The following is a 12,330-nucleotide window of genomic DNA, read 5'->3' on the forward strand; positions in this document are numbered from 1 at the left end:
GCAATTTTCGGAAGAAAGCGAAGTCTTTCGAAATAGAAGGTAGGCTAATTCTCAGAAATTGATAAATAAATTGTAAAAATTAAGTTACATTGACATATTGAATTCAGCATCTTACTTCACATATTCTATACAAATCACATATTAATTTAGGTGAACGTTTTCTGTGCTTTATCCGTTATATAGACCTAGGATCGGATATGTATGTGGGTCACTAAAAACGAATACGAATACGAATATGTTTTTTTTTATTTTTATGTATATGTCACAGAAGAGGAACTGTACTATGTGCAGAAGAAAGGCAGTGATGGGGCCATCAAGAGAAAGGTGGTATGTGGTGCTGACGAGGCCAACCTCATTTTCATTGACTTCCACGTAAGCAGCCAGGGGGCACACTGCGGACAGAAACGCACCAGAGATGCCATCACGAAGAGATTTTTCTGGCCTGGAATGACCATAGATATTGACACCTGGGTAATTATCCAAAAATGTAATCTTATGTAGCCCACTGAAGATTTTGACTTAACATTATTAGTCTTTCATTACAATGATATAAAAAAAAAATAATTTCTCCAGATTAATGTTCTATTACATTCACAGTTAACATTAATTTGTGATCAAGTTTTCCTTGAATAAATTAACCCCCATGCGGAATGCCTAGGAGATATACAGGAGTAGTAGGTATTCGGAGTACAAATGTTTGGCAGTACTTCATATTTCACAAACATAAATTAAAAGAGAAACACAGGATGAAAAAAATTACACAAGATAAAGAAAATTGAGTGAATAAATTATGATCTACTCTCAGTCCCATGCTAACCACCATCAGCCCTCCCCTAAAATGGCTCACAGTAGTTCACAACTACCAATGCAAAACAGAAACACGTTAATGCTTTCTCATTCATTTATTAGACAGCACAGTAATACATAGGGTAATCACCTTCAAACATAGTTCCCAATTCAAACCACCTCCACGAGCTAGGCTCTGTACAATGACTCACACATTGAAATTTCAGATGTAAGCCCTTTGTACCAACTCGATCCTACCATTAGTGCCAGACAGTTCAATCTGCATGAATGCATACATAAATGCAACATATATACATAGCATATGCCCCTATATAGACACCACATGTTTGTCAGAATGTCATGATTGTAATTGTGTAAATATGTACATGTAGATATATAGATATATACATTCAGTAGTATATACCCGCTAATTATAAAATAATGCACACGGCTTTCAAGTTAGCCAGAAAAAGTAGTAGCTCAAGTGTAGATGTAGATAGATAAGCATAAACTGTACATAAACATATTGTTTCATAAAAGCAGGTGGTAAAAAAACTTTTTTATATCTTGTTATGTTATAAGGTATGTGTACAATGCCAGGCCAGCCAAACCACTATTAAACAGGAGGTGGAGTACATCTCTATAAAGGTATGTCATGGTTTATTATTATGTTCATTAAGTACTAGCAGTATGTGGCAAACACGCCTGCCACAGGCCACCGAAGTGGCTTTCCTTGGGGCCCTCCAGCACAGAGACACAGGGAGATGATGTTCCAACAGTCCAGATTTATTTCACGAGGATTTGGCAAGATGGTAACAGCCAAAGTGAGCAGATGTAACCCAGTCATGACCGAAGCTTCCTGGTATGGGTGGGGATGGCAGATTTAACCTGTGCGCAGTGATTACCTCACTACGCACAGGTGCAGCCACTCCTGTTCCTGGGTCCAATTAGCCTGGCCAATTATCTAATTCTTAACCAATTATCCAATTGGCCAGGTCTAATTAGCTTGACTCAGGGCAGGTGTGGCTGCTTAAACCAGCCATCCCCACACCACACAGTATAACTAGAAATATAACTGGCGTTACCTGGGTTAAACAGATATGATAATGCACAGTGTAAATAGGGTCTTAGTTAAGTATAGCCTACACTCTCAGAAATAAAGGTATACAAGGGTACAAATTGTGTACTTAGAAGTACAAAACTGTACCCCATCAATAACTGTACCTCTAAAGGTACTAGTGACACGCAATTGTACCTTTCTAGGTACTGAATGGTACCTTTTTTCTGAGAGTGTATATGATGGTTGATTTATAAAAATCATACTTGATGAGTCAATGCATAGTAGTAAACTGAAACTAAACGATTTGTTTATCTTTCTGTAAGGCACCCCTTTGAGTTAATTCGCATGGATCTCATTGGGAAACTGCGCCATAGCAAAGGGGAATCAGTACATCTGTGTCATGATTGATTATATGACCAAATGGCCTCAGGCCATCAGCCTCATGAAGACCAAGACTGCTGCGGAGGTCACAGATTCTCAAAATCTTTTATCAGTTTGAGGCCCCAAAAAGAATCCCGACTGATCAGGGAAAATAATTTGTCAATGAGGTAATTTATGTCTTTGCAAAGTTCTTGATACAGAGCACATTATTATTGTCAGGGTTCTGTGTCTTCTCCCCTTGTTGTTCTCTGTTGGGCCGCCAGATGGCGGCACCCCTACTTTGTGTTCTGTTAATTGTTTCATTGTTTCCCATTACCCCATTATTAGTTTCCAATTGTCTCGTGTTTCCCCTCCCTCTCTGTGCTTAATTGTTCATCGTGCCCTCCTGTGTCTCGTCTGCGTCTGTCTATTTAAGTCTCCCTCTTCCCTCACTCAGGCGCTGGATCCTTTTGTTTCTGTACCTGTTTTTTGGTTTGTTACCTGTTGCCTGCCTGCCTGCCTGCCTGCCTGCCTGCCTGCCTGCCTGCCTGCCTGCCTGCCTGCCTGCCTGCCTGCCTGCCTGCCTGCCTGCCTGCCTGCCTGCCTGCCTGCCTGCCTGCCTGCCTGCCTGCCGCTCTGTGCCCTACGTGTTTTGGAAATTTTGTATTTTTGTTTTCCCTTGTTTTTGAGGATTTTCTTTGCCCTTGTTATCGCCGCCCAGCGAGGCGTTCTGCTCCCTTTGTTCCCTGTTCTGTTTATTAAAGTCTTTTGGTTTTCCCCATTTTGGACTTTTGGCATTTTTACTCTGCGCTTGGGTCCATTCCCGCTCCCCGCCTGACAGAAGGATCCAGCCAGATCTGGACCCAGCAGAGTTTTTTTTTTTTTTTTTTTTTTTTTTTTTTTTTTTTTTTTTTTTTTTTTTTTTTTCCCCCTCTTCCCCCCTTTTTTTTCTCTCCTTGGGGTTTTTTTTTTTTTTTGTTTGCTGATCATGCCACCGGGGTGGTGGAGTGACTCGGACGACTCACCACCCAGCGACTGGGAGGCCTTCGCCTTAGAGCTTCCCAGCGCCCGGGGCGGGCGGTCACGGAGGAGCCGTGGTCGGGCTGCCTCCCGGTCAGCCAGACCTCCAGCTACCCAGCCAGCGGTTCCCGGCCCTGCTTTCGAAGGGACTCGACTGGTCATCTTTCGAGGGCCCGGCCCGCAGGGGTCCCGCCGGTCCCGTCCGGCTGCCCAGCCGGGTTCCCTACAGCTGCGGTCTGTGTTCCTGTCCCCTGCCCAGCCCGGACAGCCCAGCCCTGCTCGGGCCGCCGTCCCTCTGCAGGAGCTGCCTGCTCGGCCCCGCGTCCCAGAGAAGCCCCCTGCTCTGCCTGTCGTCTCGCAGGGGCCCTCGACGCCTGCTCTGCCTGTCGTCTCGCAGGGGCCCTCGACGCCTGCTCTGCCTGTCGTCTCGCAGGGGCCCTCGACGCCTGCTCTGCCTGTCGTCTCGCAGGGGCCCTCGACGCCTGCTCTGCCTGTCGTCTCGCAGGGGCCCTCGACGCCTGCTCTGCCTGTCGTCTCGCAGGGGCCTTCGCCGCCTGCTCTGCCCGCCGCTCCCCGGGAGCAGTTTCCTGCTTCGCCCCGCGCCCTGGAGAAGCCTCATGCTTCGCCCCGCGCCCTGGAGAAGCCTCATGCTTTGCCCCGCGCCCAGGAGAGGCCTCCTGCCCAGCCGGGTTCCCTGCAGCTGGGGTCCGCGTTCCTGTCTCTGGCCCAGCCGGGTTCCCTGCAGCTGGGGTCTGTGCCCGGTTCCCCGTTCCCCTGCCCGGTTCCCCGTTCCCCTGCCCGGTTCCCCGTTCCCCTGCCCGGTTCCCGGTTTTCCTGCCCGGCCCCGTTTTCCTGTGCCCCCAGTAGCCTCGGCGCCCCCAGTGGCTTCGGCGCCCCCAGTGGCTTCGGCGCCCCCAGTGGCTTCGGCGCCCCCAGTGGCTTCGGCGCCCCCTGTAGCTTCGGCGCCCCCTGTAGCTCCGGCGTCCTCCAGTGTTCGTCCCTCCCCCGGTGTCCGTCCTTCCCCCAGTGGTCGTTTCTCCCCCGGTGTCCGTCCTTCCCCCAGTGGTCGTCCCTCCCCTGGTCTCGTCGCTCCCCCCAGTGGTCGTCCCTCCCCTGGTCTCGTCGCTCCCCCCGGTGTCCAGTCTCCCTTTGATGTTGTCGCTCCCCCCGGTGTCCGTCCTTCCCCCAGTGTAGTCGCGCCCCCTAGTGTCCGTGCTCCACCCAATGTTCGTGCACCCTCCAGTGCTCCCAACCGTGTGTCCGTGTGTTCCCCGGCCCTGTCTAGTTGTCTGCCCGCCTGTTTGTCTGTTAGTTTACCCGTATGTGTGTCAGCCAGTTTGTTGGCCTGTTTGTCTGCCCCCCAGGCCGTCGGCCCATCGGCCAACGTGTTTGCCCGCCTGTCTGCCTGCCTGCCTGTGTGCCAGTCCGCGTGTTTTTTGTCTTGTTTGCCCTTGTGTCAGTCCCTGTGTCAGTTTTTGGGCTCCCCCCTCGCCTTCCCTGTCTGCCTGTCCCTTTGTGTCGCCGTGTGCCTCCCCGCCTGCTTGTCCCTGTGTCTGTCTTTGTAGGTCTCCCTATTGTGCCGGTGTCTGTCAGTCCGTTGTTTCCCTCTCAGTCTTGCCCTACCCAGTCCAGTGTTGTCGTGCCCCGTCTCGTTGCTGTCCTTTGTCTACCTGGCCCCAGTCCAGTCCTGTGTCTACCTCGCCCCAGTCCAGTCCTGTATGTCTGCCTTGCCCCTGTCTGAGTCCCCCTGGTTTCCTGAGTCCCCCTGGTTTCCTGAGTCCCCCTGGTTTCCTGAGTCCCCCTGGTTTCCTGAGTCCCCCTGGTTTCCTGAGTCCCCCTGGTTTCCTGAGTCCCCCTGGTTTCCTGAGTCTCCCCGTGTCGCCCGATGTGCGGGCCCTGAGTCTCCCCGTGTCGCCCGTGTCCTGTCCGGGCCCTGAGTTTCTCCTGTCGCCCGAGTCCTGAGTCTCCTGTTGTCCGAGTTCCTGTGTTCTGTTTCCCTGTCCCCGCCCTCCAGTTCACCCCCTCCCAGGGTCGGCCTCCTGGGACGTCCGGAGCCGTCCCTTGGGGGGGGGGGTACTGTCAGGGTTCTGTGTCTTCTCCCCTTGTTGTTCTCTGTTGGGCCGCCAGATGGCGGCACCCCTACTTTGTGTTCTGTTAATTGTTTCATTGTTTCCCATTACCCCATTATTAGTTTCCAATTGTCTCGTGTTTCCCCTCCCTCTCTGTGCTTAATTGTTCATCGTGCCCTCCTGTGTCTCGTCTGCGTCTGTCTATTTAAGTCTCCCCCTTCCCTCACTCAGGCGCTGGATCCTTTTGTTTCTGTACCTGTTTTTTGGTTTGTTACCTGTTTGCTACCTGCCTGCTTGTTTGTCGCCCGTTGCCTGTTGCTCTGTGCCCTACATGTTTTGGAAATTTTGTATTTTTGTTTTCCCTTGTTTTTGAGGATTTTCTTTGCCCTTGTTATCGCCGCCCAGCGAGGCGTTCTGCTCCCTTTGTTCCCTGTTCTGTTTATTAAAGTATTTTGGTTTTCCCCATTTTGGACTTTTGGCATTTTTACTCTGCGCTTGGGTCCATTCCCGCTCCCCGCCTGACAATTATGGTCATATATAAGATATTTATCTATTGTGTGTGTGCATAAATTTCCATAAAATTCCACTTGATTTATGATTGTCTTCCACAATAAATTAATTAAATTAGATATAAGTTGTGATGTTACTTTTTAAGAAATGATCATGTAATTGAAACAAAACATGTTCACCTATCAAAAGGTCAATTATACACACAGATCAACAGGAATGTTTGCAAAATCCTGGGGATAAAAAGAAGCCTCTGTTCCCCCTACCACCCCCAGACCAATGGGCTGGTAGAAAGGATGAATGCGACAATACAGAGGTGAGAACAATGGCTTGTGGACTGCCCCATATGTTCATGTTTGTATTAGGGATCCTCCAAATCCAGGATAAGCTGTTGTATTCTCTACATTTTTGTATACATTGCTTGAATTGTCATGACTCATGTCATGTTGTAAAGACATACAATTCCACCTCCACACTATTATGGGGTGGATACCAACCAAGTTAACAAGATCACTAAATTCATCCATTAGTTTCAGTGATGTTGCAGTGTTACAGTAGTAACAGTATGGCATCTGTATTTTGTGGTTCTATGTTCATGGTTGGTAAACAGGTTGTATTAACTAACATGAACAAGCACACTGTTGAGCAATGCTATTGTAATGCATAAGCAAATTACTTGTGTATGTTATAGTATTCTTTACTCTGTCCAAGTAACCCTTACTGTTGAGAACAAAGAAACATTAAGATGTTCAATACTTTTCAGTCAAAATATCCTTGTTAAAGCAAAAGTCAATCCATTAGTTCTTTATTTTAATTAATTTTCAGAACGCTCAGCAAATTGGTTGCAAAAAAAAAAGATGAATGGGATGATCACTTGGATGCAGTGATGTTTGGTCTGAGAACCAAAAAACAAACAACAAAATACTCCCCATACTACCTAATGTTTGGGAGAGAAGCACGCTACCCTTCGGAGATCCCTGAGCAATACAGGGTTAGTGTACATGTTTAATATGCACATTCAGTATTATGAAAAAATGCTTGTTAATTCTGCACATTCATCATCGTATTTTCTCTTATCCTATTATTGATGCATTGATGAAAAAATAGATACTGTTACAGATAATGCTGGCATTTATTGAGCTTAAAACACTACATCCATACATTGATGGCAGTGTGGAAGACAATGTGGCAGAGGAGGATGCTACACAAATATCAAGAAACTCTCCAAAAGGCAAAAGAAAATGTAAGAAGGGTGCAGAAGCCACACAAAAACGATTGGCAAAATGTGTAAAATGTGCCCAGTTAGCTGTGGGTGACAAGGTGTAGCGACTGAATGTGCATGCACAACAATGAAAAGGAGGCAAACTGGAGCCTAATTATCTTGGCCCGTACACGATTCAAGCAACTGACGACAAAAATGCTGATCTGACGAATGACAGTGGTGTGCTCCTCCCTAAAATAAACACAGACCATCTGATTCCCTACAAAGAGGAGGTTCCACGCATTCCACATAAATTAAACACTCCATCACATGAAGCCACAACAGACAGGACTCCATCACCTGAAGCCACCACAGCCAGGACTCCATCACCTGAAGCCACCACTGCCAGGACTCCATCACCTGAAGCCACCACAGCCAGGACTCCATCACTTGAAGCCACAACAACCAGGACTCCATCACCTGAAGCCACCACCACGAGAGTGACACTCCCTGAAGTGGAAGAGACACATGTGGACGTGGAGGACACCACAGCACCCTTCAGGTCAAAGACTTTAATAGAGAAGTGTTAGTTTCAGTAGTCTCATGGTACTATGTTAAAATGAAGATGTAATGTCAACTTTCATCCTTTTTACATGTACTGTACATTTCCTATACTAACATTTCTGAATGTAGTGTGAAATGTTTACGAAGTAAAAGCCTTTTGCTATAGGTTGATGTTTACATTATTCTTTTTGTAAAAGGCAATGTGCTCTTGATTAACCTAGCTGATAAAATACAGATATTAATCATATTATGTTATATTTTACAGTTGTGAAACAGGTTTGGGCAGGGAAAACGGTGTATGTGCTCCAGTCTAAAATTGGGCTATACAAGATTTTTTTCCAGGACATAATGCGAACCCGCCAAATGGAGAGCTTGAGAGTGAGGTAACTCAGTAGTTGTCATTACTTGACAACATTGTCTAATGTGTATCCATTGTTATGAATCAGAACACAAATATGTATTTATATGATGTGTCAATTCTAGAAGGATCCTATGTATTTGTTCATATACTTTTCAAAATGTCTTTTTTTGTCAACTTATTTCTTCAGGTCATCAATGCCTACCTAAACTTAATTGTAAAGAAGTACAACACAGAGGAAAAAGAAGCAAAAGCACAGTACATTGACACTTATGCAATGACAAATACATGGAACCGGAAGGCATCTAAGCTTCGGGCTGGTAATACATTTTCTTTTATGTAATACTTAGTGCGTAGATTTTTGACACAATGTACATACATTTTAAAGTATAGTTACATTTTATTTCTGTTATTTTTGAAATCCAGATTGACCCACAACAGTTCCAAATTATCTTGAGCATTATCAATGACAAGGGGCACTGGATACTGACACACCACTGACCACCCAACCAGGCTTGATAATATTATGCACTTTATGTTTTTACAAAAATGTATTTTATGTTTTTACTGTATTCTATGTTTTTACTTGTATTCTATGTTTTTTACTGCATTTTATGTTTTTACTTGTATTCTATGTTTTTACTTTTTATTATATGTTGTATTTAATTGCCTTGGTACTGTTTTCACTGCTGCACAACCAATTGCCCCACTGGGGACAAATAAAGTTCTACTTGACTTGACTTGACTTGACGTGAGAAGAACTAAGGCAACACATTGAAATATTGTATCTTTAACATGTATAGAATATTGTTGTTTTGCCATTTAAGCTGCCAGCATGTCATATTACCTTAATTTAGTATCTAAATGGAAATTACTGATATAGTAACAAAGGGTGCAGACATAGTGTTGAAACACAATATACAACATAAGATTCAAAAGGTCATAATGTACAAGATATAGAAGGTCTTATTGACTGCTTTGGGTTACAAGAAAAGTATTTGGTTCTAGAACGTATTGTTTAGTTTGTATGTGGTGGAAACATCTTAACTTTAATTATTCAATAACATTTTTTAAGGCCATGTTTCCATCTGAGAAGAGGGCACTCTTTTTGGACTCACTTGGGGAGTCTCAAAAAAATGTGAGAAGGTGCCAGGAGGTGACAAGGTTGTTATTGTTTTGAAATAATATATTAACTATTATATTATATTGAATATATTATTCTTAAAGATTATATTGGTGACTTTGAAAGGCATTGGCAAATATGCTATCAATGATTCATTCAGAGCATTCATGAGACAAAAAGGGTGCAACGTCTCTAGATGGGCTTGCAGATCCGTCCCACACCCACTTCAAAAAGATGGGACTTCATGTGGAGTTGTTGCCTTGAAAATAAGTATGGTTTACAGTGGTGGCTGAAGGGAGGGGGAGAGGGGAGGGGGGGTTGGGAGTTGTTGCCGAGCAGGGGTGGGGTGGGTGGGGGGTGGTGGCGGAATCGTTGTTGAGCACTAATTTCATCTGTTATTAGTGGGAGGCCACTCCTGATTAGTGGGTGGGCCACCCATTTATGGCTATGGTAAGGGAAACACTGTTGTCCAGGACATGGATGTACTCAAATTCAAAAATATCATGTTATTTAAACTGACATAGGGTACAGAACTAGTTCTGAAGAACGCGAGGTGCAAAGACAGGTTTCAGTTTCAAATTCTGATGTATATGATATAGTATTAATGATTATGTTACATTATTTTTGCTATAACTGGGTTTATTTAAATCAAATCTTTATTTTAATTAATGATACCCAATTGGTATATAAACATGAACTGGACATCACTTGTGAGTGTTATTATATGCATCTCTGTAGTGTTTTTAGCGACCTCTGAGTTGTGCTGTTGCAAAAAAAATACACTTTCAGACTTCTGGACAGAAATGTTAGTTCAGAATTATGTTTGTTCTTGTACAAGGAGGAGCATTGCTCTGAAGAGCCAAAGCGAAAGGGCAGAAGTCCTTGCATGATCATATATTCATTTTAATGCATCATAGCTTTAATCAGTGTTGCAGGCCTAAGGGCCAGAGTGTTAGATAGAACATTCTAGATGTTGACAGTACATTGGTACATCTTATCCTTGAACAGAGAAATAGTCGGACCTGTTGCATTTCAACTTAGGCTATGCATTTGGCTACAATACAATGTGGAAGTAGACGAAGGGATTTTGGAAATCAATTATACACAAGTACAATCATCTTATCTTAAAATGATTTTCACCTTCAGTGGATACATGATTCTTTACTTTGGCAATGGTTATTATGGTCATTGTGCTCGCTCCACATAACATTTTCAACCAGAAAGAGACAGAACAGAGTGCAGCATGAAACCCTATTTTTATTTTCAGTTTGCTGAGGACATATTACATGACCGAACCATTGAGTTGACAACTCAGCCAAGGCCATGGCAGATCACAGGTGGGGAATAGCCACTACCCTCCTGGAAAACACTGGTAAGCTTATGTTAATGTTCTGATTTTTGGTAACAAAACATTATGCGGTTTCTGTTTTACTGCAATTAAACAACCTTTTGAATGATTAATGATTCTGAACAAGTAGGGTCCAATAGATAATTAATTTTGTGTTAAATATAAACAATCTTTCATAACTAAGGTAATGATGTAATTCAAAACCCAAGTATATAAAACAATCTGTTATTAGTATTCCCCTAAGTGTTTATGGAAAATGAGTGGAGGATAAAGGTAATTTGTGTTTTGTTGTTTTGCTAGAGGTCCTTACAAATCGGTGTCACTTTTGTGGAGAAGAGGAAAGTGATGACCCAAAATGGGTAATTTCTATAACTTCATACATTTTGAATGTTTAATTTTCTTGAATCACTACTAGTTGTTCTATTATTAGCAGTAGTCGTTTTTGGTGTGGTAATAGTTGTGGTAATAGTAGAAGTAGTAGCATTAGATGCAGTAATGGTAGTAACAGCAGTGATGTACAGTGGCACCAATGGCGGCAGCAGAAATACCAGGCGTTGAAGTGCCGTTGTAAAAGTTAATTATTTGGCCATCATTAATGATATTCTAGATTTTTTGTTTATTAATTCATTGTTTTTCATTAGATTAATTGTTTTTCATTTCTTTGAATCTCTTAGTAACAAACCCCAGATTGGCTGTGACAAGTGCTATCGGTGGTATCACCAGGTTTGTGCACAATGGACAGAATTGGAGGGGAGCTATGTTTGTCCTGCCTGCAAATAAATGCAAAAGTGTGCTACGCCACCGCGGACCTCTCAGGCCTCAAATGAACAAATCTACATGGACACTGGAAGGGTGCAGCAATGTCCCTTACTGCTACCCATTGTTGTTGTTGTTTTTTTGTTTGTAAATATTGTAAATAGTTTTAACTATTATTGTTAAGATCGTGCACACAAATTTGCCAACTTAATTTAATTAATGTTATTAAAAAATCATATCAGGTCACTTTTGCAAAGTGTTTCCTTTGCTCATTTTTCAATAATTGGCTTAAAAGCATTGCATTAACTACCACAAAAACATAGACACAAACTACATCTATAGTGTTATGTTTTATATTTTTAATTAACACTCAGTTAATAATTTCTTTAAAATGTGACAAATAATATGTAAAAAGCGAAAGCAATGTAACAACAGAACAATCAATGTGTCTGTGTGTGTTTATTGACACAAAGTACTGATCTGACCCCCCGCCCCCAACCCACCCTCTGTTATGAATATCAGCAAATGCTTTCACAATGTGTGAACTCTCTCGGCCAACAGGGGGTGCGGGTGACGGAATTCAAGAAGAACCAGTTCAGTGAGTCTGAGGTAGAGGTTAACAAAAATCACTTTAATGGTCGTAAGGAGTGGGGGTAGGGGTAGGGGGAGCCAAAAACAACTAAAGAGTCTTCCCGGTTGGGGTATCGGTGCTCCACTCCAGGTATTCAAACCTCCTTCGTCTCAGGTAGAGAGCCGCCAGGCGTAGCTCAGTAGGAAGCCCCAGCAACTCTGCCAATCCTGTGTTTGTGCTGGTCTAAAAAGCCTGCGTGTTCATCAGTGCAAGCAGCTTCAGGTGGGCGGCGGCAGCCAATCCGTCAAGCAGCTTCAGGTGTGCTGCAGAGTGGAAAATTCCACCTACCTTCCCTCTGCTGCAGCCCTGTCCATGGTGCTGCCCGGTGTCACCTCAGTTTGTCTGCCTGGTGCTGTCCAGGGTCCTGAATGTTTCCAGACTGTGGTTTGGCAGGTAACGCCCACTCACGACTTTTCCTAGCGGCCGCCGGTGTCGATGGGCTCGGCCGTCCTGGTGGTCTCGTGGGGAGCACCGATAAGGAATCGGGGCGCCACAAATGATAATGTAGAGGCCTAAAAGTGTCAACACAGTCATTCTGGTGTGTGCA

General features: G+C 44.2%; 2 long non-coding RNA genes across 5 annotated transcripts; both read left to right on the forward strand.

Annotated features, from left to right (window-relative positions):
- The first annotated feature begins 312 nt into the window (after positions 1–312).
- On the forward strand, positions 313–9,314 carry LOC118227111. 4 transcript variants are annotated; one of them, XR_004765169.1, is made up of 6 exons: positions 313–471; positions 1,369–1,434; positions 2,170–2,394; positions 6,012–8,245; positions 9,001–9,089; positions 9,209–9,314. It is a non-coding gene; the product is annotated as an uncharacterized LOC118227111 (long non-coding RNA). The 4 variants fall into 4 exon arrangements; XR_004765170.1 differs by lacking the exons at positions 9,001–9,089; positions 9,209–9,314 and having other exon boundaries at positions 6,012–7,565; positions 7,833–8,533; XR_004765168.1 differs by lacking the exons at positions 9,001–9,089; positions 9,209–9,314 and having other exon boundaries at positions 6,012–6,118; positions 6,628–8,533.
- Positions 9,315–10,315: 1,001 nt separating this feature from the next.
- On the forward strand, positions 10,316–11,388 carry LOC118227113. The gene is made up of 3 exons (XR_004765172.1): positions 10,316–10,420; positions 10,697–10,755; positions 11,071–11,388. It is a non-coding gene; the product is annotated as an uncharacterized LOC118227113 (long non-coding RNA).
- The last annotated feature ends 942 nt before the right edge of the window (positions 11,389–12,330 follow it).

This window comes from Anguilla anguilla, chromosome 5 (assembly GCF_013347855.1).
Source record: "Anguilla anguilla isolate fAngAng1 chromosome 5, fAngAng1.pri, whole genome shotgun sequence".
Taxonomy (NCBI): Eukaryota; Metazoa; Chordata; class Actinopteri; order Anguilliformes; family Anguillidae; genus Anguilla; species Anguilla anguilla.